This window comes from Cervus elaphus, chromosome 29 (genome assembly GCF_910594005.1).
Source record: "Cervus elaphus chromosome 29, mCerEla1.1, whole genome shotgun sequence".
Lineage (NCBI taxonomy): Eukaryota > Metazoa > Chordata > Mammalia > Artiodactyla > Cervidae > Cervus > Cervus elaphus.
This window is the reverse complement of record NC_057843.1, coordinates 63,700,707-63,728,062: the sequence shown is the minus strand read 5'-3', so window position 1 is coordinate 63,728,062 and position 27,356 is coordinate 63,700,707. Positions and strand designations below refer to the sequence as shown.

Below are 27,356 nucleotides of genomic sequence, written 5' to 3'. Positions count from 1 at the left end.
TGGAAAAAAGAATGGCAACCAACTCCGGTATTCTTGCCTTTAGAATTCCATGGACAGAGGAGCCTGGCAGACTACAGTCCATAGGGTCGCAAAGAGTGGGACATGACTGACTTTCATTTTCACTAGCTTTGTCATAGCTTTTCTTCCAAGGAGCAAGTATATTTTAATTTCATGGTTTCCGTTTTTTCCCCTTCTATTTACCATGAAGTGATGGGACCAGATGCCGTGATCTTAGCTAGTGTCCTGTAAGGCAATGGGTCTCAAAGTTTGCTGCCAGGACCAGCAAAACCATTATCAACTGGCAACTTAGAAATGCAAATTTTCAAGTCCCACTACAGAGCTTTTTAATCAAATCTTCAGGGAAGGGCCCAGAAATGGATGCTTTAACAAGTCACCCAGATTGCTTTGAAGCAGTCCAGTTTGAGAACCACTGCTATAAAGGAACCACTGAGATTTTCCAAGATGGGAACCTCTCAAAGGAGATGATAGAGTGATTCTGAGCAAAGCAAGGACAGCTTGTGGAGGACTCAAGGCTGAGTGGACTCATTTTCTCACTTTTTCCCCTGTCTGCTTGGCTGTCATTGCATTAGCATCCTCTGTGTGGCCAAAGTCACAGGGACCCCAGTGTCCATCAGACATCCTTAGAAGTTCCTTCAGGAAGCAGCATTCCCGCAGAAGAGGTATGATGGCTTTTCTCCCCATGATCCATTACCTGCCAAAGTAACTTCCACTTTTATCTTCTGTTTCCTTCACTCTACCTCAGGACCATAAGCCTAGGGGAACATTAACTTTGTAGACTTCAGACATTATGCATTAATATTGTTCACATATTCTCTCCTTATCCTGTTCAGGGTTACTCCAGGCATTCCCTCTGTGGCCTGACCAGCAGCATGTGGTTTAAATACAGTCAAGAGATCAGTAGTAAGCCACTGAGGGCTGGGCAGCTCTGTTTCCCTTACACCCTGTTGAAATCAAATGATCCCACTCTCAGTTTTGTTCCAAACCCCTAAGTGATGTTGAGACATCTCAACTCTGATGTGCACGCTGAGAATCTGCTAAATAAAGAGAATGAGTGTCAGGCTTTACTCCAAGTAGGATTTGGTGCCATTTCTCTCGATTGTCATATATACCAAATATCCCTATAACATGCAACCCTGCACACCAGTTATCCTACTATTAACAGAAGGCCTATGAGGGTACATGCTGAAACAAGTGCATTTAAATCTTTTCAATCTGTAGATTCCTAGGTTGTTTTCCTCTTGCTATTCACTCGGTGTGCCTAACCTTTGGCAAACAACTGCAGAGCTGTGATCGAGCCACGAGTTTTATTTACTGCCTTTAGTCATTTTCAGTTTCTTTGCAAAACCAAATGCTAGAGTAAAAGTTAATGGAAAGCAGGTTAGTGTAAGCTCCATTCTGACCCCACATATTACCAAGAATCCCTGCATGAACTTAAGGCAAGGACGTAGTTTCTGCTTTGACCTGGAACACCATAAATCCAATAACTATGGTTCCACCACCCCCAAGACAACTGGCATGGCTGCTTCCCAATATTTATTACCACATGTAAGAACTTACAAATGCCAACATGAGTATATTGCCTACACCTGGAAAATTATTTCTGGTTTGTCAGAAAATCCAAAATGCTTTTGTTTGATGTTAGTGTGGTGCAGTTATTGTTCAGTGCCATTTGTATGACAATCACTTCACAGCATCAGAAGGGGTGGGAGTCTCCAGGAGAACCTCCAGGTCTCATATTGTATCATCCTTTTCTCCATAAATGCCAACTAACAAGCCTCTCTTCATATGTGCCAGTATTTAAAGATTTCAAAGACGCAGGTAGCCAGTGAGTTGTATTCATAGTTATCTGCTATAGTTAGTTGAGTTGTTATTTTGCATGAGTGAGAAAATGTGTTTGATGAGCAATTCCATGAGTATCGCGTCTGTGTCAGCCACTGTGCTGGGGACAGTGGACCCTGCCCCTGCCTCAGGAAGCTGACATCCTTTGGCACCATTAGGAGTCCAAGTGGCTCTCTCCCTGCTGGTTTACCAACACACTTAAGTATCTCATGTTATCTGAGCAGTTCTTAGATATTCTTTGTTGCACTATGGGAAGGAGTTAGTTATATTGGCATTGTAACATAGCTACTAAAAAGGCACTTAAAACTCTTAATTCATAGTGTCTAATAGTCAATTCACTTCAGTTCAGTCGCTCAGTCGTGTCTGACTCTTTGTAGTCCCATGGACTGCAGCACATCAGGCTTCCCTCTCCATCACCAACTCCCGGAGCTTGCTCAAACTCATGTCCATTGAGTCGGTGATGCCATCCAACCATCTCATCCTCAGTCATCCCCTTCTCCTCCTGCCTTCAATCCTTCCCAGCACTGGGGTCTTTTCGACTGAGTCCGTTCTTCACATCAGGTGGCCGAAGTATTGGAGCTTCAGCTTCAGCATCAGTCCTTCCAATGAACATCCAGGACTGATTTCCTTTAGGATTAACTGGTTGGATCTCCTTGAAGTCCAAAGGACTCTCAAGAATCTTCTCCAACACCACAGCTCAAAAGCATCAATTCTTCAGTGCTCAGCTTTCTTTATGGTCCAACTCTCACATCCATACATGACTACTGGAAAAACCATTGCTTTGACTAGATGACCTTTGTTGGTAAAGTAATGTCTCTGCTTTTTAATATGCTGTCTTAGTTGGTCATAGATTTTCCTCCAAGAAGTGAGCATCTTTTAATTTCATGGCTGCAGTCACCATCTGCAAACCCAAGAAAATAAAGTCTGTCACTGTTTCCATTATTTCCCCATAGATTTGCCATGATGGACAAGATACCATAATCTTCTTTTTTTGAATATTGAGTTTTAAATAAGATACAGTTTTCAGGAAGAAAGATTTTTCTTTAAAAAATCAATAGTAACAATAAATTATGTACTTAGAAAAAAAATATGAATGTGAAACCACATGTAATCTTGACCACCAGCGAAAAAAAAAACTTGAAATTTTTGTGTAACTCTGTAAATACAACTATTTACAAACACCAAATAAAGATTAAATTTGTATTAAGTAGCTTCAAATCTGGTTTTTATATGAGCATTTTTCTTTTCATTTAAGTTACAATGGTTACATAATATTCCACTATTTGAAATATGCTATGATTTTTTTAAACCATCTTCTACTGTAGTACATTTAATCTTCCTAAGGTGAAAGAGGAGAGTGAAAAAGTAGACTTAAAACTCAACATTCAGAAAACTAAGATCACGGCACTTTATGGCAAATAGATGGGGAAACAATGGAAATAGTGACAGACTATTTTCTTGGGCTCCAAAATCACTGCAGATGGTGACTGTAGCCATGAAATTAAAAGACTCTTGCTCCTAAAAAAAGCTATGACGAACCTAGACAGCATATTAAAAAGCAGAGACATTACTTTACTAACAGAGGTTTGTCTAGTCAAAGCTATGGTTTTGATGTACTGATGTGAGAGTTGTTGTGTATTCATGTATGGATGTGAGAGTTGGACTATAAAGAAAGCTGAGCGCCGAAGAATTGATCCTTTGAACTGTCATGTTGGAGAAGACTCTTGAGAGTCCCTTGGACGGCAAGGAGATCAAACCAGTCAATCCTAAAGGAAATCAATCCTGAATATTCATTGGAAGGATTGATGTTGAAGCTGAAACTCCAATACTTTGGCCACCTGATGCAAAGAACTGACTTATTGGAAAAGACCCTGATGCTGGGAAAGATTGAAGGCAGGAGGAGAAGGGGACGACAGAGGATGAGATGGTTGGATGGCATCACCGACTCAGTGGACACGAGTTTGAGCAAGCTCTGGGAGTTGGTGAAGGACAGGGAGGCCTAGCGTGCTGCAGTCCATGGGGTTGCAAAGAGTCAGACACAACTGAGCAACTGAACTCAACTGAACTGAACTGAATGTTTCATCAGTTTTAAGGACTGATGTTCTATGACTAACATTCTGATACATATTTGTCTTTATTTCTAATTTATCCTTAGGCTGTATACCTAGAAGCAGATAAATACCTAGGTTAAGAATTATTAGATCTTTTACTATCTTGGTTACGAATTGGCAAAAATGTTTTCCAGAAATGTTATACCAATGTAAATTCTCATCAGGTATATTTTAAGAGCACCTCTGAGACCATGAGTTTATTTGTTTGTTTGTTTTTCAAAATCTTGTATAAGACATTAAAACATCTTATAAGTCAAAAAGTGTATAGTTTTCCTAAACAATCTTTCCTCCAACTGACTGTTTTTAACATTATTCTTTGTACCATTTTGTTCAGGATATATGGGCTGCACAGATAAGATGAATGTTTTCTAGAACAGTAATCTTATAAAAGCTATGATGTGGTCATCACAGGGTGTATCCTATGCCCTTTTTTTGCTTATGCATGTGTGCACAGTCGTGTCTGATTCTTTGCAACCCCGTGGACTGCAGCCTACCAGGCTCCTCTGTCGATGGCAAGAATACTGGAACGGGCTTCCATTTCCTCCTCTTTGCTTATACCATCCTGTTTTTTCTTTTCTTTTGGAAAAGCATATCATATCTTCCCTTAGGCACAGGATATACAGGGTATGACCAAGGCTGGTTATTCCAATATGGTCATATGATTTTACTGGCACAGTCACAGTGTTTCCTAAGAGCTAAGAGGGAGTCCAGGAAGTCATTCTGACGATCACAAGAAGAGCCCCTGCCTGCAGATGGAAATTAAGTAGAGACGAGCGAAAGAGTTCAGGAGAACCCTGAGGACAATTTCTGATTTCCAGGATGCAGCTATTATCTGAAGTTGGCTCTGTTCCAAGAATTCTAAGTTTCATGAGACAGTAGTTACTATTTAGTTCAAATAGGTTATAGACTTTTTTGATACCTTCAAACCAAAAAAAAAAAAAAAAAAAAAACCTTATTTGAATATACAACTCCAAACTATCCCACAGAGCTATAGGAGATATAAAATCTTAGGCCAAGTCAGAACCACATTGAGTAGAATGAAGTTTATGGGGTTGGTGGAAGAATTTATCAGTTTGATCAGAACTACATATCTAAGGAATGGAACAAATTATCAGGTTAAATAAAATGAAATGTTATGTTATGCTCTATAAATAGATTTTTCAAAGATTTTCAGCTTTCCTATAGGAAAAGGAAAAGTGATGGCAGAGGATGAGATGGTTAAACAGCATCACCCACTCAATGGACATGATTCTGAGCAAACTCCAGGAGATAGTGAAGGACAGGGGAGCCTGGAGTGCTGCAATCCATGAAGTCACAAAGAGTCAGACACGACTGAGTGACTGAAGAACAGCAACCAAAGGAAAGAATCCGAGTTCATCAATGTAAATGGTCATCTCTGCCTATGGGGTTAAAATCAGATGGTCCTAGATCTTTTTTTCTTTTTTGGCTAAAAACCTCAAAAGAAAGGAAAATGGACACAATGGTGTTGAGTACAGATGAGTGAAAGAACTGGTTTGATTCACAGCTTTTTTTGAAAATCAATGAAGAAAATTTTATGCTATGATTCCATCAAACTCAGCACTGCATTGTATTACTGGGCTAAAACTCTCTGTAAACCTGCAAATATATGGCGGTTGGTGTAGTCGCTGAGTCATGTTGGACTCCTGGTGACACTGGACTGCAGCCCAGCAGGCTCTCCATCAGCGGGATTTCCTAGGCAAGAATATTGGCGTGGGTTGCCATTTTCTTCTCCAGGGAATCTTCCCAACCCAGGGACAAACCCATATCTTCTGCATTGCAGGTGGATTCTTTACCGCTGAGCCACCAGGGAAGCCCATCTAGTCATTTGAAGCACTAAATAATCATTTGCTATTATGATAAGGAATGGTTGAATATTCGTTGCTAGGGAGAAAGGTGGACACTATAAGAATAAAAGGAACAATTATCTGGAAACATAAAATGTCAAAAATCATTTCATTCAATTTCATTGCTTCAAAATATATGAAATTTAAAACGGATAGAATGACAATACTCGTTCAGCAATCCATACAAATGGGGGCAGAGTTTCATGCAGCTTCTCAGTAAATGATAGATCAGAAACTGCTAAGGACTGAATGTTTGTGCTCCCCAAAATTCATATACTGAAGTCTAACTCTCAAGGGGATGGTATTTGGAAGTGGAGCCCATGGCATGTAATTAGGGCACGGGGATGGCGCCTTCATGAATGGGATCAGTGCCCTTACAAAACAGACCTGAGAGAGCTCTCTTGCTCCCCTCTGCCACAGTGAGAAGATAGTCACCTATGGACCAGAAAGCAGGCCCTCACCAAACTTCAAACCTGCCAGCCTGGATCGTGGGATTCCCACCTCCACAACTGTGAGAAATGAATTTCTGTTGTTTATAAGCCACCCAGTATTTTTGTTGAAGCAACCTGGCTTAAGACAGAGGACAATATTTTAAAATTATAAAAAACTTTTGAATATATACATATATATATATATATGTGTGTGTGTGTGTGTGTGTGTGTGTGTGTGTGTGTGTACATATATGTGAGCTTCCCTGGTAGCTCAGCTGATAAAGAATCCGCCTGCAATGAAGGAGAACCCAGTTTGATTCCTGGGTTGGGAAGATTCCCTGACGAAGGGATAAGCTACCCAATCCAGTATTCTTGGGCTTCCCTGGTGGCTCAGTAATCTCCCTGCAATGCAGGAGGCCGGAGTTTGACCCCTGGGTTGGGAAGATCCCCTGGGCATGGCAATTCACTCCAGTATTCTTGCTTGGAGAATCCCACAGACAGAGGAGCCTGGTCGGCTACAGTCTGTGGAGTTGCAAAGAGTTGGACATGACTGAGCAACTAAGCATACATATATATATATATATATATATATATATATATATATATATATATATATATTTCTATTAGAATTAAAATACTGTTTACAATTACTTGCTATCAATCTAGTTGGCTAGAATTATGTACATCTATTTATCAATTCGGAGGTTGTTTTATCTCAAGTAAAATAAAATAATATTAAATTACTAAAATTGCTTTTGGAGGTTGGTTGAAGTGAACAATACAACATAATTTGAAAATGAAACACAGAGGCTGTCTGATGCAAGTTCATGCAAACTGACTTGGAGTTTTATTTTGAATATTAGAAAACAGACTTAAATTGGGAAGTTACAGAGCTTTCTACGAACAATTGTGTATGAAAGTGAAAGCCACGTCCAACTCTTTGCGACCCCATGGACTATACAGTCTACGGAATTCTCTAGGCCAGAATACTGGAATGGGTAGGCTTTTCCTTTTCCAGGGGATCTTCCCGACCCAGGAATCGAACCAGGATCTCCTGAATTGCAGTGGGATTCTTTACCAACTGAGCTATGACAGAAGCCCCAGTTGTGTATAGGTACATCAATTTATTGTTGTTAATCTTTGAAAAATGAATATGAGGCTTAAGTCTGGTGATTGCACATACCAGATTTGAAATTGAGAGAACAGCATCGAAACATGTGTATTATCAAGTGTGAAACAGATCACCAGTCCAGGTTGGATGCGTGAGACATGTGCTCGGGGCTGGTGCACTGGGATGACCCAGAGGGATGGGATGGGGAGGCAGCGGGGAGGGGGGATCAGGATGGGGAACACATGTAAATCCATGGCTGATTCATGTCAATGTATGGCAAAAACCACTACAATATTGTAAAGTAATTAGCCTCCAACTAATAAAAATAAATGGAAAAAAAATTGATAATTGTAAGGGTGAAGTGAAGTTGCTCAGTTGTGTCCGACTCTTTGCAACCCTGTGGACTGTAGCCTACCAGGCTCCTCCATCCATGAGATTCTCCAGCCAAGGATACTGGAGTGGGTTGCCATTTCCTTCTCCAGGGATCTTCCCAACCCAGGGATCGAGCCCGGATCTCCTGCATTGCGGGCAGACGCTTTACGGTCTGAGCCACCAGGGAAGCCCAATTGTAAGGGTATCTACTCTAAAAGCTTTACCTCAACACTTGGCTTAGTCTCCACTGGATTGCTGCTTGTTAATATCAGTCTCACTTCACAATGCTTAGGAACCTATGTCCTAAGGGCGATTTCCTTTTGGTTTAATCCCATTTATTTTTCTAACTTACATGTTGACAAAATACTATAAATTGACTTATTTATACTTTGTATAAAATGAAAGCAATAGCATTTGTTCCTTTCTTTGTTCCCATAGTGTATAAATAAAGTGATAATATGAAGGTTCCTACAAGTATGTCCAAAAGCAAATTGATAAAACATCCCCAAACACAAAAATAATTCCTATTTAAAATAGTAAACATAAATTGCAAAATCATCCATCATTTAACAAATATTAATTTGGCACTTTCTCTATCTCAGACACTATGATCAATGACAAAAATGAAGAAGGAAGGGTCCCTTTTTTCCAAAATTTTACCACCTAATAAAGGATATGAATAAATATAAAAGGGTAAATTCTGTATGTATGAAGAGGCTCTCAAAATATAATGGTCAGCTTAATCTGAAGTTATCAAGAAGTAACTTGGTAAGATTTGATGTTTAAACAGAATCTTGAAGAATTATTCTTCAAGCTCATTCACTTAAAAAATGAAGAGAAATGCTGTATCAGACACAGTGACATATAATGGGAATGTGTTCATGTGGTACTTTATGGCTACACATTGAATGTATGAGTTTCAATTATGTATATAAATCACTACTCTGATGCAAGAGAAATACAGCTCAAGTGAACTTAAACATATAAGAGAAATCTGAACTGCAGAAAGTCAACAGTAATCTTTAGGGCAACGGGATCCAGAGACACAACTTCTGTTAGTGCTCTGTTTCTCCATCTTTGTCTCTAATCTCTTCTTTGTTTTGCATCTTATTGTTTGTTCTTTTTCACTCTGCCGGGATCTCTCTACAGGGTGAAGAACACGAACACAGGGAGTTAGAGTCCCACATGCTGATAACTCCATCAAGAGAGAAGAAAGATTTTTCTCTTCCAGCTGCAGAATGAGAACCTCCAGGGAAGGAGTAATAATAAAATAGGTCCAGTCTGAGTCTTAAAAAAGGAAGCAAATATAATAGCTCCAAACATGATTACAGGTAAGGTAGGTCATAGTCGGATTATTGAGAATGGTTTAAGCTATGCAACATTTGGATTTCACCCATTATCTTAAAGGGGATCAGTGAAGGGCTTTCAATAGAAGAGTAATATATCTGGTTTCTATTCTTAAAGCACAAAGAAGGATGGGGTAACAGGAGAGGGTAGGGGGCAGGAGATGGTTGCCTTGATCTATATGCGAGATGATAATGGTTTGAATCAGAATAATAGCAGTAGAAATTTAGGAGAAATTGGGTAAATGGGACTAGTACTCACTAGTCATATGTGTGTGAGAAGGAAAACTATAAGGAATGACTAGAAGATTTCTGGTTTGAGTGCTAGGTACATAATGGTACTGTTAACCAAAATGAGACAAAGAGGAAAGAGACAAATTCAGCCTGAACAAATTGAAGATTAAGTGAGATATCGAGGTGATGTCTATCAGCATCTTGGTTATCTAAGACTATAGAGAAGACTATAGTCATCCAAGCTGGGAATATAAAGTTGGGGAATATTCATATAGACATGGTAGTCAAAGTCATAGAGAAGACTGAGGTGGCCAGGAGAATATGTAAGGCGAGAAAAGAGAACAAAATGCAATTGTCCCTTGAAATTCTCGGGGACTCATTCCAGGACCCCATACAGATGCTCAAACTCATCATACAAAATCATGTGGTATTTGCATATAACCTACACATATCCTCCCATATACTTAAACTTATCTCTAGATTACTTATTAATATAATGCCTAATACAATGTAGATGCTATGCAAATAGTTGTAAACACAAGGTAAATTTTGAAATAAATAGTAAATAGTAAATTCTGAAATAAAAAAAATAAATAGTTCCTGGTGCAGGGCAAATTCAAGTTTTGCTTTCAGAAACTTTCTTGATTTTTTAAAATATATTTTTGGTCTATGTTTGGTTGAATCTGCAGTTGTGAAAATGAGAATATAAGAAGCATATTACATAGAACTCTATAGACTTAATGCATGACTGTTGACTTTGTAAACTGCCTGTTTGACTGAACTATATTCCCATTATCTTTTTGGTACATTTCCAGTTGAAGTGGGCTAGTGATTCTCTTACTAGACATAAGGAGGCAGAAAGGAGCTGCCTTTCTAGATATAAGGCATATATCTAGATGCCTTATATGCCTAGATATAAGGAGGCAGAAAGGACAGCTATTTTGTTTTGTTGTCTAATATGTGGAGAATGTTCCATGTGTCCATGAGAATATCTATTCTGCTCTTGTTGGTTGAGATATTCTGTATATGTCTATTAGGTCCAACAGTCTATAGCGTTGTTGAAGTCCTCTGTTCACTTGCTGATCTTCTGTTGGATTGACCTACCCATTACTAAAAGTAGAGTGTGGCAATCTACTGCTACTTTGCACTATTTCCCCCTTCAATTGTGTCAATGTTTACTTCATGTAGTTGGATCCTCTGCTACTATGAACATAAGTATTTACAAGCATTATGTCTTCCTGGTGAATTGATTATATATGATTACATAATGTCTTTCTTTGTATTTTATAACAGTTTTTACTTAAAATTTATTTTGTCTGATATAAGCATAGCCATCCCTATTCTCATTTGGTTCCCATTTGCTTCATATATATTTCTCCATTCTTTTACTTTCAGCCTAGTCATGTCCTTATATCTAAAGAACATATATGCTCTTTTTAAATAGTATATAATTTGACCTTGTTTTTCACCCATTCATACACTCTATGTCCTTTGACTGGAGAGTTTAAATCATTTATATTTGAAGTAATTGATGATAGAAAAGAACTTTATATTGTCATTTTGTTTATTGTTTTCTGTATGTTGTATAATTATGTTGTCCCTCTTTTCCTCTCACTGCCTTTCTCTGTGGTTTATTTTTATACAATGACAGACTTTGATCCCTTTCTCATTTTCTTTTGTGCATTTTCTACAGGTATTTTCTTTACCAATTATATAAAACATATTATAACTAAAATAATCAATTTTAAACTGATAACAAATTAAGTACAGTGACATAACAACTCTACTTCTTTAAGTCTTCACCACTCCTTTGTTATCAATGTCAAAAATTCATCTTTTTAAAAATATTTTTAACCCATTAACATATTTCATAAGTATATTTTTATAATTTAAGCTCTATATCTGAATTGAAAATGATTTATGTACCACCATTAAAGGATTCTGTATTTATCTATATACTTCCCTTACCAGGGAGAGTTTTATATCCTTTTGTGTTCCTGCCTAGGGTCTTTTATTTTAACTTGAAAGACTTTCTTTAGCAACTCTTGTTAAGGCAAGCCTAGCAGTGATGAGCTCCCTCAGGTTTTATCTGGGAAGTTCCTTATTTTTCCTTCATTTTTGAAGGACAGTTTTGCTCCATTTAGCATTCTTGGTTGGCAAGTGTTGCTTTTTTTTTTTCTTTCAGCTCTCTGACTGTATCATCCTACTCCCTCTGGCTTGTAATGTTTCTGCTACAAAATCCTCTAATAATTTTATGAAAGAACCCCTGTATATACCAAGACTTTTTTTTTTATTGTGATGCTTTCAAGATTCTTTATCTTTGTTTGTGCGTCTCATACATTTATCCTCCTGAGTCAGCTTACCTATGCTATATCACGCCTGCTGCTTAGTTGTGTCCAACACTTTGCAATCCTATGGATGATAGCCCACCAGGATCCTCTGTCCATGATTTTTTCCTGGCAAAAATACTGGAGAGGGTTGCCATTTCCTTCTCTGAGGTCCTTCCAGAGCCAGAGATCAAACCCATGTATTTTGTATCTCTTGCATTGACAGATGGATTCTTTACCGCTGGGCCACCTAGGAAGCCCCATGGGTAAACTGAAAAATGAAACTCCTGGACTTGCAAACCCAAGAGCAAAACCATGGCTTCCTAATCAGTTTATTTCCCAGGAAGCCCTCTCTTAACTGTAAACTGTGAGCTCCTTCCTTTCTCAGTGGAAGCTTCTACATGGACTGTTGGGATCAGAGCTCCAACCCATACAGGCATACTTTTACTTTTAAATTGATCCTGCAAGATAATCAAGCAAAACACTGGATTAACACCTAGACAATGTTTGAGCTCTGTACTAAATAATTTTAAAGCTAGTAGATGGAGTGAGCTGATGAGGAAGACTACGAACAAGTCATGTTCTTCAACTCGGTCAAACTGCTGATGGTCATACAAGTTAACAAGAAGTTAAGCCTGTTCTCATTAAATCGGCTTAAAAGAAATAGAATACTAAAACAAATTAGTAAATCTTGTTTTCTTAATAAACATTGTATCATCTCTGCACAGCTTTGTTACTGGCATTAATAGAATACCTTAAATAATAACCTGTCACAGTGAAACGGATTCACATTCTATATCTATTCACATCTATAATTGATGCCATAGCTGTTTGACACTATTGCTTGAATGAATACAACTTATATGACTTCACAAACTACAAACACTACTAACATAATAGGTATTAAAATACCTTGAGTGATATGAGCACTAAGACTTAGAGTTGCTCTCATGAATGATAGTATTATTCACTCTAGCCATGGTACTGGAATCTGTACATTAACACCCCTGCAAAGGAAACTGAAAGGATAGAATACTTGTCTATACTAAAGGAACTTCATAAATATAAATTTAATCCTACTGTAATCATTCAACATTGTATATTTTCTTTTAAACTAACTTTCATATCTGGTCTACTCTAACCTCTTCTGTATTCACTTTATGCTATACTTATTGCTAACAGTTAAATTACCATAGGAGCTCTAATTAATTATTTTTTTACTTGCAATGCTAGTGATAGAACCAAAGGCTGATACATACATCAAACAGAAGAAACATAATGGAAACTGTAAACAATTTTATGTAATAACACTGCCGTGCTCCTATACAGTCAAATGGACACTCAAAAGGACGTGATTTTCCTGAATGTTTATTTCAGAAAGTTAGAACTGGATGACTGCAAACAATAAAACTAATAGTATATTAATATATAATAATAATAATATACAGTTGGTTATTCTTTTTCCTATTCTACCACAGCTAACTGACTGGAAGTCAGTTTTAGTAACTACTACTAACATAAGACCCTCACCAATAAGTGAAGATATATAGGAAAATCCATAATAGATCTAAAAACCATCAAAGATAAAAATGATGACAAAAAAATACAGGGACATCTTAGTTGGTATAAGAAACAGGATGATGATGAAAGCAAAGCCAACAATCATGTACAGGCCATGGAAGCCTGTGGCTGTGATGAGTGTTGACTTCTCCTTTATCTGAGGTTGTAAAAAGTGCTTGGTAAAATCCTGAGGTTTGCAGCAGTTCTAACCTCCTGAAGAGACTGCAGTAAAAAGTGTTTCTAGAATATCCTGACGATTTCCATCTACTAGGCCATGGTGAGCTCAAGTAATACATACTCCAGAGGACAGAAGACAGACATGTTGGGAAGTGGGAATGACTTCTACTGCACGTAGGGAGAAAGGGAATGTTGCACAATAGAAACACTGAGTTTTCATGGTCTCACACAAAATTAGACTCACTTATGACTTTGCTTTGAGAGGAGTTCAACTACTCATTGTTAAAGAGAAATGATCCTTTCTTCTCTGAAGATTTGTTAATCATTCAGTTGGGTGTGGTGAATAAAATACTTAAGGATCTAATACATAAAAATGCAATAGGCAAAGCACATAGATTTTTTGCTCCCTTCCTCAAAGGATGGCATATTTTGTATTTGCACTGATTTTATGTCTTGAATTCATGTACAATTATATATTGATATTTTTAGTTGAAATACAATAGGACTAAAAATATTGATATAATACTAATAAATCATGTTGGTATGTGTGGTTGTCACATAGGATTCACAGGAGATTTAAATTCACAGTTGTCAACGTAAACGATTAATGCTATTTAGCTTCTTCATGAATCTATACCATGCATGAAGAGCTTTTCTCAAAATATTTCACTGAGGGAACTACAAGGATGATAGGCATGACACTATGCTTCAACTCATGCATTTCTAAGCATCGCTCACAACACAGATCTGATTTTCAACATTAGGGTTCTTTCAGTGTCCTTGAACAGCATTTGTTTCTCTGTATAGAGAAGAAAAAAACTCATGAGTATCAAACTTGTTCACATAAAATGAGTGTATGAATTGTTATCTTCCCAACCCAGGGATCAAACCCACATCACTTCCATCTCCAGCACTGGTAGGCAGATTATTTGCTGACTGTGCCACCTAGGAATCAATATACATTTCAATAACCACAGCCATCAGCTTCTCCTGTTCATGACCAGGGTAGAAGAAAGAACACTGGAAGAAGTACTTGTAAGCATTATTATTTAGTCAAGGAACTGTTATACTGGGTACTCCAGTTATTACTGGGACAAGTCAGTTCCTCCGATGATGATGGGTATAACTGAAAAATTATTACAAATTCATGGGATGCGAGGTCTACATGATAAATGTGTTCATCTTACGCTGCTGCTTCAGGTATGCCTACTTCAGCCTGAAGGACTGCACTTAAAGGGATGCCTACTATTCCAGCTCAAGCAACAGACAGTGAAGTGCAGATCATTGTCCTTTGTTGAAAATAATCAGCAGTTTGTCAACATATGTAACATGCCAGAGCAAGCCTTGGGATGGAACTCTAAACACAGGTTAGGCCCTCTTTTTGCCAAGCCCTGCAATAAAATACAAATCAAAAAAAGCAAAATAGCAACAATTCTGTCAGGACTTCCTCACCTTTTCTTTCTGGATGGCAGGAAGCAGACATTGAGGCCAGATGACTTCAGGATTTAATTGTGAGCTAACACTGGAAGGGGTGGAAGCTCATCACTCTAGTAAGAATGTGGCTCAATTAAACTGTTTGACTTTCATTCACTTCATGTACATAGAGTTCTACAATCCTTCGTTAAGGAATTAAATAAGTTATACTTCCTTACACCTTCACAATCACTTGGTTTACACGAATATAAATTCCTAGTTCAGCACTTATACAATGAGTGTTACAGGTAATAATAGTGCAAAAATGATGATGAGCAATGACAGGAAGTTTATTTATTCTGTTTGAATTCTCTATTTTTATACAATCAAGCAGTGAAATATACTTACAGATGTGAATATTTCAGTGGCGTGTATAAATACATGTTGACTAGTGTTATGATAACTCATAGTGTTGGCACAATAATTATCATGGTATTATGTCTTTTTCATATATTCCTTTTGAGATTCTGTTCCATTATATATTATCATAAGATATGCAATACAGTTTCCTAAACTATACAGTAGGTCCTTGTGGTTTCTTTCATATATAGTACTATGTATTTGTTAATAATTCAAACAAAAACTGGTACACAAATATTCATAGTGACATTATTCACAATAGCCCAAAGGTAGAGCCCACTGAAGTGTCCATCGGTGGGTGAATGAATATGCAACACAGGGTAGACTCAGAAGCTTGAACAGTATTCTACCGTACAAAAAAATAAACTGAAATGGTTCTGCCACTGTGCAAGACATTACAGAAATTACTCCAAAACTAACACATGGAATAAATATATATTTCAATTCTAATTCATGTTGTGTACCCAAAAGGTTTGGAAAACAGCACTGAAAAATGCATATTTCTACAGTCATATTCACAACAGCATGATTCACACTAGCCAAAAAACAGAAGCAATCTAAGTGTCCATGGACAGCCAATTCCATAAAAACTGCGGTATACACACAATGGAATACGATTCACCCCTTCAAAGACGGTAATTCTGACAATGCTACAATGTGGACGAAACTTAGGGTCATCGTATTAAGTGAAATAAGCCAGACCAAAAAAGGACAAACGTTCTGTGATTCCATTAGTATGAGATATCCAAACAAGTCACATCCAAAGCCAGAAAAAGCAGAAAGTGATTCCCAGGGATCGAAGACAATTCATGTTTCATGGAACCCACCCAATTTCCCTTGGGGAAACTGACTTCCCATGACATCTCCAAAACCAATTAGACAACTAATTGGAAGCCATATCCACTCAAATGAATGTAAACAATTTTACAATTTACACCAACCTCACTCAAACTTCTCAACAGACAAAAGGCAAAACTGTATCTATGGTACCTCAGCTTTGCTTAAAACTGTATCTACACTACCTCAGTTTTGCTTATGAAATTTAACCAAAAAAAAAAAACCACTAAAGTATACCCAAAAAAGGATATAAAATTTATAACATGAACTTTAAAAAATTATAAGTTTAAACTGTGAAAAACTGTATTCACAAAATTTAAACACAAGCCACAGAAAAATATACTTACAAAATACATATTTGATAAAGGATTGTACTCCAACTATACCAAAAAATCTGGAACAAACAACCTCATTTAAAGTGTATAAATCTGAACACCTGGCCAAAGAAACTATACAGATAGTAAATAAGCATATCAAAGATACTCAAAATCATATACCATTAGGAAATTACAAACTAAAACAACAGTGAGGTAGCACTGCACACCTATGAGATCCAGTAAACTCAAAGTGGGCGGGGCTTCTCTGGTGGCTCAGGGGTAAAGGGGCGGGGCTTCTCTGGTGGCTCAGGGGTAAAGGGGCGGGGCTTCTCTGGTGGCTCAGGGGTAAAGGGGGCGGGGCTTCTCTGGTGGCTCAGGGGTAAAGGGGCGGGGCTTCTCTGGTGGCTCAGGGGTAAAGGGGGCGGGGCTTCTCTGGTGGCTCAGGGGTAAAGGGGGCGGGGCTTCTCTGGTGGCTCAGGGGTAAAGGGGGCGGGGCTTCTCTGGTGGCTCAGGGGTAAAGACTCTGCCTGACAATGCAAGACACTCAAGTTCCATCCCTTACACAGGAAGATCCCACATGCCACAGAGAAACATAGCTGGATTTTACCACAGCTAAACAAGGCTCACCTGTGACCTGAGCACTACACATCTAGTACTGAGTAAACAGCTTTGAGAAAGTGTCCAGACAAAAACTATCACACAATTACACACAACAGCTCTACTTGTAACAGCTAAAAACTTTCAAATATCAGGATGTCTTCGGTAGATGACTGTGTAAACAAATTGGGATACATCCAAAGTGAAAGGGTGCAAATGCTACCCCAAACTATACCGCTTCAGCATGACAATTAGTTGGACCCAATTAACTTTTTTTTAAGAAGACACATGATTGTCTCTGAAACCCAAGTTCAAGACGGCTCTTCTGTGAGTCACATTTACAAGAGAAATCTCATTTCAAAGGAATCCTCAATATAAACCAGATAGAAGGATAACAGTTTTGTGAAACCCTTTTTTTAAACAATAGGGAAAGCTAAGACGTAAATCTGTACAACAACCATACCCTTCCTTTCCTTTGGTTTTATTTTTTTAATATTTATCTGTTTTTTTATTTGGCTGCACCAGGTCGACCTTCGTTGAGGCAAGCCAGATACTTAGCTACAGCATGCAAACTCTTCGTTGTGGCATGGGAGATCTAGTCCTCACATCAGGGATTGAACCCAGGCCTCCTTCTTTGGGAGTGTCCAGTCTTAGCCACTGGACCACCAGGAAGCCCCTGTTTTGTTTTTAGATGAAGATGTGATCTAAGGTGATATCTTGGGCCATTTCAGTCACTGACTCAGTTTCCTGAGTTTCTCCAAAGCATGCACAAGGTACACATTATTAAACTGGTTTGCAAAACAAGTAGAGGTAGTTCATACGACAACACTGTATGCTTACAAATATCTATGTGGTAAATGGCATGCTATTTATTTTTAATTACTATGCGGGAAAAAGAAAGAATGCAGGATCCATACATGTTACAACATGAATAAACATTACAACCACTTTTAGTGAAAAAAATTCATATAGAAAAGGCCACCCAGATCCCATATTCACCATGTCTGCTTTAAATCCATCAAGTTTGTCCAAATAACTGAAAATCTCAGTAACACTCTTAAAGGCGGGGGGGGGGGGGGGGGGCGGGGGGGGGGTGCTGAGGATGGGAAGAAAAGATATATTCATACAACTGAACAATTGATGAAAGGGAAGTGGGGCTGTGGATTACATTATAATGTAGAAACCATATGATTTCCTGATTTTGGAGGTTATGTGCTGGTTCTGCAGGAAAATACATCCATTTTGGATAAAACACATAGAGTATTTTAGATGATGTGGCAAATGCAAGCACTTTTTCCCATTGCTAGGAGTTTTCTGTACATTTTAAATTACTGGAAAGTAAATTATCTTTCAAAACAACCTTGTCAATACCATAAAAGAAAATCAGATTAGATAGGCATGAAACTTTCTTATAGAAGCCAAGACTTGCCCAGACGAAGTTCAAGGGAAGCTGGGATGCTCACCGCTCTTGAAGGAGTCCACATGGGATGAAGAAGTACTCTGGGAAGTCTATTAGTAACCACCATGTCTTGAGTCCTCCGGATGACCTATTGCAGGAGAAACAGATTTTACAAATGAAATTTTCCCCATAACTTCACAAAAACTTGTTAAACTACATTCAGTAAAGTTGAATACTTTCAGATCACTGTACAATGATATAAAATAATACAATTTACAATCCAACCAATATACAAAACTCACTTGCATTTCTATACACTAATAACAATGACACAAAAATTAAGAAAATCCCACTTATAACTGCATCAAAAAGAATAAAACATCTAGCAACAAACTTAATCAAGGACATAAAACACCAGTAATCAGAAAACTAGAAAGTACTGTTAAAGAAATCAAAGAAAACACAAATAAACAGAAAACTATTCCACGCTCATGCACTGCAACACTGAGGAATTAAAATGTCCATTCCAACCAAAGCCATCAACAAATACACTGACTACAATCACAAAATAATATGCAATGGCATTTTTCACAGAAATAGAAATATTCCTAATATTAGGCTGCTAATATTGAACAGGCCCTTAAACAGCCAAAAAGACTCTGAGAAAGAAGAATACAGCTGCATGCATCTTCCTCTCCGACTTCAAACTACATCACGGAGCGGTAGGAAGCACCACAGTGAGGAACTGGCAGGAACACAGACACGTGGACTCGAGGAAGGCATAGAGAGCCCAGGAGTGAAGCCACATGTACGCGGTCAGTTCATGAACATCAAACCCGGAACAAGCGAAGAGGAAAGGACAGTCTTCTCAAGAAACAGTGTCAGGAAAACTGGCCACCTGCACTGAAGAACATCACTGGTCATCCTCTAGATCATCTAAAAGAAATCTAACTGAAAACCCGCCGTTTTGCACATGGAGCTCTCCCCCCGCGCCCCGAGTCCTCTGAGATGGACCTCCGGTCAGCGCTCAGCCGGACACAGGAAACGTCTACTTTGTCCTCATTTTTCCCTCCTGCAGCGCCTCCCTGCTGGGGCACTGAGGCGAGCCCCCTCCTCTCAGCCTGGACGCAGCCCCGTTTCCAGAAGCCCAAGCCCTGACGGCCCTGAGGAGAGAAAGCTCCCGCCAGCTGGTCACCGAGCCCAGTCTGAGGGCAGAGCGTCCTGCGCCCGCGGGTCAGAGGGGGCTTTGGCGCCCCCTGCGGGCCGCCGGAGAAGAGCGGGCAGCCCCGCGCTCACACAGCCCAGAGGGCTCACCCAGAAGCAGCTCTGCGGGAGCACTCAGACTGGAAGCCCAAACCCAAATGGAGCCGAATAGCTCCACGACCCTCCTCAAAACACGGTAAGGAACAGTCAGAGCCTGCATGGAATGCGGCCATAAAAAGGATCACATTTGAGGCACTTGTAATGAAGTGGATGAACCTAGAGCGTATGAAACAGGGAAGTCAGTCAGAAAGAGAAAAACCTGGACTCTAGAAGGATGGTCCTGACGAATCTGTTCACGGAGCAGCAGTGGAGATGCAGACATAGAGAACAGACTTACGGACAAGGGTGGGGAACGAGAGGGAGAGGGTGAGATGAACGGGGAGAGCAGCACGGATGCGTGGACACCAACCTTGGTAACTAGACAACCACTGGGAATTTGCTGTCTGCCTCAGGGAACTCAAACTGGGGCTCTCTGATAGCCTAGGGAGGTGGGAATGGGCGGGACGTGGGAGGGAGATTCAAGAGCGAGGGACCACACGTACCCCTACGGTACATTCATGTTGATGTATGACCAATCAAACCAATATTGTAAAGCAATGATCAATCAACTAAAAATAAACAACTTTAAAAAAAAAAAAAGATCGAATGAAATGAATGCAAACACAAGCTTTGCAACACTGTAATTTCATTTAAAAAACTATAAACATATTAGAAAACAACAAAAGATCTACAAGACCTTTGGTCTGGTGATCAGTTCTAACACACAACAAAAAAGCCATCTTACCAAATTATTAATATAAATTATTGAAAACACTGACTTCTATAATTTTATACATTTACTTTGTAGAGGACCTTACTCGAGAGAACCAAAAGACAAACGGTTAAATGAACCACTGACCACCCACCCTTGCCAGGCAACAGAGAAGAGAAAACACTTGCAGCAGTCATGTTACAACAGGAGGTCCTGGTAAGGAACAAGGAACTAACAAGCTACCACCAACCAGGATTCTGGAGAGGTCAAAAAGAGATGGGAGACTCCAGTCCAGAGGTCCTACCAACTTCCCAGGATCCTCCTCGCTGGAATCCATCTCAGCTGAGTGATGCATGTGCCCACAGGAAGGATCCCAATTCAGAATGACTGGCAAGAGACAAACCAGAAACTATAAAACCTGAGACTGTGAGGCACGTGGCAGAGCAGTTCTCTCCGTTTCCCTCGCCCCCTGCCCTCCGCCCCGGCAGCCCCTCCCAATAGTCTCTCGCTTGGACAGCACTCCTCTCCTCAGACGATTCATTTCCAAGTGTCAGACAAGAACCCACTCTCAATCCCTGGGAAGGGAATCCCCTTTCCTTCATCAAAACCACAATCCAGGAGAAAATAACTTCAAAATGCTATCTTGTAGAGAAGGAAATGGCAGCCCCTCCAGCATTCTGGCCTCAGAAATCCCAGGGACAGAGGAGCTTGGTGGGCTACAGTTCCACAGCAGGGCATTTCTGAGGGGAGAAAACAGTCCCAGGGAAGTTGAGGTGCTCGCCAAAGGCCCCAGACCTTTCGATGGCACAGCCAGAACTGTGGCTGAGGATTCCCAGCTGCCTGGCCTCTTGATCCCGGCCTCTTTCACCAGATACATGTGTGGAAAACTAGAATCTAAAATATGCCCTGGTGGCTCCGTGGTAAAGACTCCACCTGCCAGTGCTGGAGATGCAGGTGTGATCCCTGGGATGGGAAGATCCCACATGCTATGGAGCCCGTGTGCCACAACTGCGGAGCCTGTGCTCTGGAGCCTGGAAGCCACAACGCCGAGCAGACACACTGCAACTCCTGAAGTCCGTGAGCCTGTGCCCCACAATGAGAGGAGCCGCTGCAGTGAGAAGCCCGCATACCACTGATTATGGCCCACGCTCACCCAAACTAGGGGAAAGCCCACACACGAAGACCCAACACAGCCAAAAATAAATACAATCATCTTCCTAAAAAATGCATGTCTGACAAAGAATCTGCACTCAAATTGTCCAAGAACGCTAGAGCAAACAAGCCCATTCATAACTGGTAAAGACTGAAATAGACACCTGGCCAGGGAGGGTATACTGATAGTAAACTCTCCTACAGAAACATACTCAAGATACTGGTGGGATGCATGCACAGCCCCCTTTGGAAGACACTGACAGTTTTTTCAGTAACCACATGGGACAAGCACTGAATTCTATACATGACAAGTGGTGGAAGCCAGGTATCTTACCATTGGAATGGGAAGTTACAGATAAACAAAAGGAAAGGTTACCATATCCATGTCATGGTGGATCAGGTTGGAGACATCATCACAAATTATCTTTAACTGAATGTTCAAAGGTAAGCTGGAATACATGTATATATTTCCATGTATTTTCAGCTGAGCATATTTAGCTCCTACATGTATGTTGTAAATATCATTCTCTAATAAAAGGGAACAGGAAATGTCCCTGTTGGCCCAGTGGTAAAGAATCAGCCTACCAATGCAGGGAACACCAGTTCAATCCCTGGTCCTAGAAGAGTCCACATGCCCAGGGGCAACTAAGCCCCCAAACAACTATTGAGGCTCGCATGCTCCAGAGCCCAAGTTCTGCAACCAGAGAAAGCGCTCCAATGAGAAGCCATGGCACAGCACCTAGAGGGCAGCCTCTGCTCACTACAACCAGACATCTAGCAACAAAGCCCCTGCATAGTCAAAACTAATGTTAAAAAAAAAAAAAAAGACAGAAGTTCTTTGAAGAAATGACTGAGACTAGGGGTGAGACAGTAAATATATGAGCCAGGGTAATCTTAAATTATGAGAAAGTAAAGAAAGTAAAGACAACTATCAAGCTGTCCAAACTGATAAAAATTAATGATTACACAGTTTTATCTGTATACACTAGCAAATAACAATCTGAAAAGGAATTTAAAAGCACAATTCCCTTTCAATAGTGTCAACATTAATAAAATACTTTGCCATGGATGTAATGAGGATGACAAGACTGGCCCACTGGAAATTCTACACGATTGCTGAAAAATATCCTAAACACATGTACACATATTCCATAGCGATGGAAAGACTTAGGATAGCAATACCATGGAATGCATCTTCAATCTGAAATGAAGATTCAATCTGAATTACAAAAGACTGAAAGGTTGTTGCTGAACCACGAAAGGCACCAGGATTCTTGGCCTCCAGAAAAGAATACAATCCAGGGCCAGTGATGAAGCTTGATCACTCAGAGCTTTTGTGTCATAAAGTTTTATTAAAGTATAAAAGAGATAGAGAAAGCTGCTGACATAGACATCAGAAGGGACCAGAAAGAGTACCCCCTGCTAGTCTTTAGCCAGATGTTATACAGCCACTAGCAGTCTGCTCAATAAAGAACAGCAATGTCTCAGAGAATGGCACCAGGCCCCTCACCCACAAGCATTGAGATAACATTGGCAGCAGCTGAATCATCCCGGGCCATAAAATGATCGACATGAATCTTGAAAAAAGGCAGATTTCCAAGCAAATATATAGTTTCATTGACATAGATTAGGAGAATAAGGTATGACTAAAACATACTGGTTTGTCAAGTCAGTTCTGAGCCTTTAGGAGGAACCGACTGGAAGACAGAGTCTAAGGTAAATACATAGTACATTCACATAGCTTAAGACAAACATTTCCATAAGAAAAATGCATTGCTTAGCTCAAAGTTTGAGAAAAGTTAAGTTCAGGTGGAGACAGGAGTCATCATGGCAACACAGAATTTTAAGAGAAACCGCCTTTTAAATTTGTATCGAGAAGGGGAAAAATGTAACATTAGTTTGTTTCCTCCTGCCTCTTAAGAGAGAGATAAAAAAACGCCTCACACTTGCAGTCTATTTTCTCTGTCCAGACACCCCTGGCCTTCCTGCCTGTTACCCTCTCCAGGCCTTTAGGAAGCAATACACAAGCTGACCCTAACATACACGTGGAATGACAAGGGACTCCAAGGAGCCAAAACAATCACACGAGTCTGCAGTTCAAAGGTCCTCTGGTGTGCAGTGCTAAGTTGCTTCAGTCACGGTGGACTGTCAGAGCCCGCCAGGCTCCTCTGTCCATGGGAATTTTCCAGGCAAGAATACTGGAGTGGACTGCCATGCCCGAAACTCCAGGGGCTCTTCCCAATCCAGGGATCAAATTCCTGCATTGGCGGGTAGGTTCTTTACCACTAGCACCACCTGGGGCAAAAGTGCCTAAATGGAGATCAGGGAAACCTAGTTACGAGAAGGGACTCAGAGAAAAGGAAGTGAAGGAAGGAGACTCTTAGTCACATTCAGAGAAGCCCAGCAGGTAGTTCTGCAGGTGGAAGAGGAGGAGGAAGCAGGCTGGAACTGTGTAGAAGATGAAAGAGGGAACTAAAGCAGGGGCCCCTAACCTCTAGGATCTAATGCCTGATGATCAGAGGTGGAGCTGATGAAATAATAGGAATAAGTGTTCGGTCACTCAGTCGTGCCCAACCCTTTGTGACCCTACGGACTGTAGCCCACAAGGCTCCTCAGTCCATTGAATTCTTCAAGCAAGAATACTGGAGTGGGCTGTCATTTCCTTCTCCAGGAGATCATCCCGACCCACGGATTGAACCTGGGTCTCCCGCATTGCAGGCAGACTCTTTACCAACTGAGCCACCAGGGAACAGAAAGAGAAATAGAGTGCACAATAAATGGACTGCACTTGAAACATCCCAAAACCTTCACCCACCCCTGTCTGTCAAAAAACTGTCTTCCAAAAAAACTCTTGAGGTCAAGGAAGGAACTTCAAGTGTACTCAGCTGTCCCAGGTTGCTGGCTTAGGGAGATGCTGAAGCAGGGGTGTCCCAAGAGGTAGAACCTCCCTTGTGTGGGGTCCTCAACAGACCTCCGATAGCCTTGGTGATGATCAGAGAGATTTGTTACATTTTTTAAAAATATCCTTGTGGGATAAACTTAAAACTTAGCAATTCTGTTACAGTCTTCCTAAGAAAAAGTTTTCTTTCTTTACTGATCTGTGAAGTACCAACTGTGATGATCACTGTTCTAATATACCTCATAGTGTTGCTGACACTATGGATATAATTGTGTGAAATTGAACTTATTCAATAAAAATGATGAAGCATCTGCCCTGTGCCCAGTACTTTCCAAGGGTTGGGGAGTACAATGAAAATACTCCATAAGATGCACAGCTGGTAGGCACATTCTTTAAAAAAGCCTTTTACACTTCCACCAATAGTTTATTCTCAATGTCAACACTTGCCAATTAATGACCATGCTGGGTAGGAAGTTCATTAAAAACCCAGGAGCCAGGGTTCCTGGAAGGCTATCCCATTCTCCCTTGGACAGTCCTCCACCCTATCTCTCAGTTTCCTCATCTGCAAAATCATGGACAACTGACTATAATTCATCCCTGGAACCCAAGCCTATTGAGGGGGAGGAGAAATATTACTCCAAGGCCTGGATGATAGACCAGATTGAAAGAAAAATATGTCATTGCTTTTCAATCAGACAAATACAATGAAGGAAGGAGGCCCTGGCCCTGCGGGATTTGCCTAGGGGTCTACTCTGGGAAATTCTTACACATCAGGAGATGGCTCCACTCTGGATTTCCACAAACAAGAACATCCATGCAGAGGACAAGCCTGCAGAGCTCTGTGCCCATCAGCCACAGGAAGAGACTGCCTCCTGACAGCCAGCAGCATTTACAAGTGACCTCCTAAGGCCTTCACCAAACTACAGGGGCACCTCTGGGTTTTCTGTTTCCCTCACTTTTCTGACTCTTTTCTTAAAAAAATGCACATTTCTTCATAGAATGTCACCGTGGAAGGAAAATAAACCTTCAATTTTTAGACCTCAATTTGCAAAAAACTTTGAGCTTTTTTTTTTGTTGTTGTTGTTTTGTTTTGTTTTAATTAAAGCACCACATAATTTAAAATTTTTACACATTCTAATTATTCAGTTTCAAAACACCAAACTTATTGCACAGGGTCCCCATGGAAAGGCCCCTCTCAGCAGGACAGCCACAGATTCCCTCAGGAAAGGGCAGCAAGGTGCCCTCCTCCCTTCTTTTCTGCCTGGGTGGCCGCCAGGTATTTAAATCCATGCACCCTACTGTTTCTAGGGTACAATTCATGAACCCTTCCCCACCCCAGCAGATGGTCGAGGGTCCACTGGCCTGCACAGTGCCGGAAGCAGGGCTGGGCCAGCCTGCCAGAGTAAGGTTGTGGAGTCACAGCAGGTGAAATCACCAGGCAGGATAAAATCCCTTGGACTTCCAGCAGGCACTAGGCTGCTTGGGAAAACCGCGCAGGTCTGAGCTTTATGTGAAGGGGTAAAGTGGTAAAGGCCTTGACCCCAAAGGCGAGGACTTTCTGCGACCGCCAGGTTAGGGGGCTCCCAGACTGTGCCAACAGAGAGGGCGGAATACGTTGTTCCCTCCTCCACCCACGCCACCGAGCCCCAGTTCCCTTACCTGTGGTCCACACCCCTCCACTCCGCTCACTGGATGCTGATCTGATCAATGGGGACCCAGGAGCCCATGAAATGGGTGTTCCCAGCCGCAATGGTGACCCCTGACAGCACAACTGGGACCCCCCCGCCCGGCCCCAGATGCGCCAGAGTGGCCTGCCCCTGGCGAGCTCACTGTGCGCCTCCACCCTCTCTATCTCTCAGTTTCCTCATCTGCAAAATCATGGACAACTGACTATAATTCATCCCTGGAACCCAAGCCTATCCCGGGTGCGCCCCGCCCCCCATGCACCGCCCAGGTGCGCCCTGCTGCTGGCGAGCTCCCGGGTGCGCCCCGCCCCCACGCCGACTTCCAGGAGAGGCCCGCGGGCCTCGTTACTGCCGCCAGGTGAAACACAATGATGACCAAATCCACCCTACAGAGACAATCCAAGCTTTTTATCAGCTGATCTGTCTATAATTTAGAGATAAAACTATGACTACAGAAAGAAAAGATGACCTGACCTAGGATGACCATGATATTTTATAGAACCAGAGAAAATTGGTTACAATGAAACTTTTTTTTTTCCCCTTGGAAATGGTGAAGCTGGTTCTTTTGCATATGCAATTAAAAACAATTAGCTTGTTACAAAGGCCTGCCTAGGGCAAAGCTTGAAGTTAACCCTTTCCATGGCCTTGAAGGACTTCCCTGATGGCTCAGATGGTAAAGTGTCTGCCCACAGTGCAGGAGACCTGGGTTCGATCCCTGGGTCGGGAAAATATGCTGAAGAAAGGAATAGCAACCCGTTCCAGTATTCTTGCCCCCACCCCCCACCCCGCCAAAAAAAAAAAAAAAAACGGCTCAAAGAAATGTTTTAAATCTCAGGCAGAAAACTAGAAGATCTCTGTTTCTCTGGATTTATGTATGTCTCAGTGTGAGTCTTCTGTTTTTTTATAATATTGCTGAAGTTGTGAGTTCTTATTTAAATTGTCTAAAGAAAAGGAAGCCCTTACAAATCAAACAGTTGTAAATACAAGAAAAAATTGACCTAAATGAATTACAGATTCACACGAACTTGGAAATAGTCAATATCAAATATCTAGTTTGTTGGGGTTTTTTTTGCTACTCTACTATAGATATGTCTAAGAGTCATTGACATTAAGCACAAACTTTTCATAGTGCCTAGGTTTATTATAAGTTAAAAATTGCTATATTGTTATATCTGTCACAAGCTTGTCAACAAAGAAAGTACCTATAAAAACAACAACAACAACAAAAACTC

At 40.6% G+C, this 27,356-nt stretch overlaps 2 long non-coding RNA genes across 3 annotated transcripts; one reads left to right on the top strand and one right to left on the bottom strand.

Moving 5' to 3' along the window:
• On the bottom strand, positions 1-27,105 carry LOC122686245. The gene is made up of 3 exons (XR_006338673.1): positions 26,909-27,105; positions 24,485-24,488; positions 1-37 (listed from the first exon to the last, which is right to left on the bottom strand). It is a non-coding gene; the product is annotated as an uncharacterized LOC122686245 (long non-coding RNA).
• Positions 6,253-11,956, top strand: LOC122686244. 2 transcript variants are annotated; one of them, XR_006338670.1, is made up of 3 exons: positions 6,253-6,347; positions 8,900-9,081; positions 11,881-11,956. It is a non-coding gene; the product is annotated as an uncharacterized LOC122686244 (long non-coding RNA). The 2 variants fall into 2 exon arrangements; XR_006338671.1 differs by having other exon boundaries at positions 8,900-9,086; positions 11,881-11,949.
• Positions 27,106-27,356: the final 251 nt, after the last annotated feature.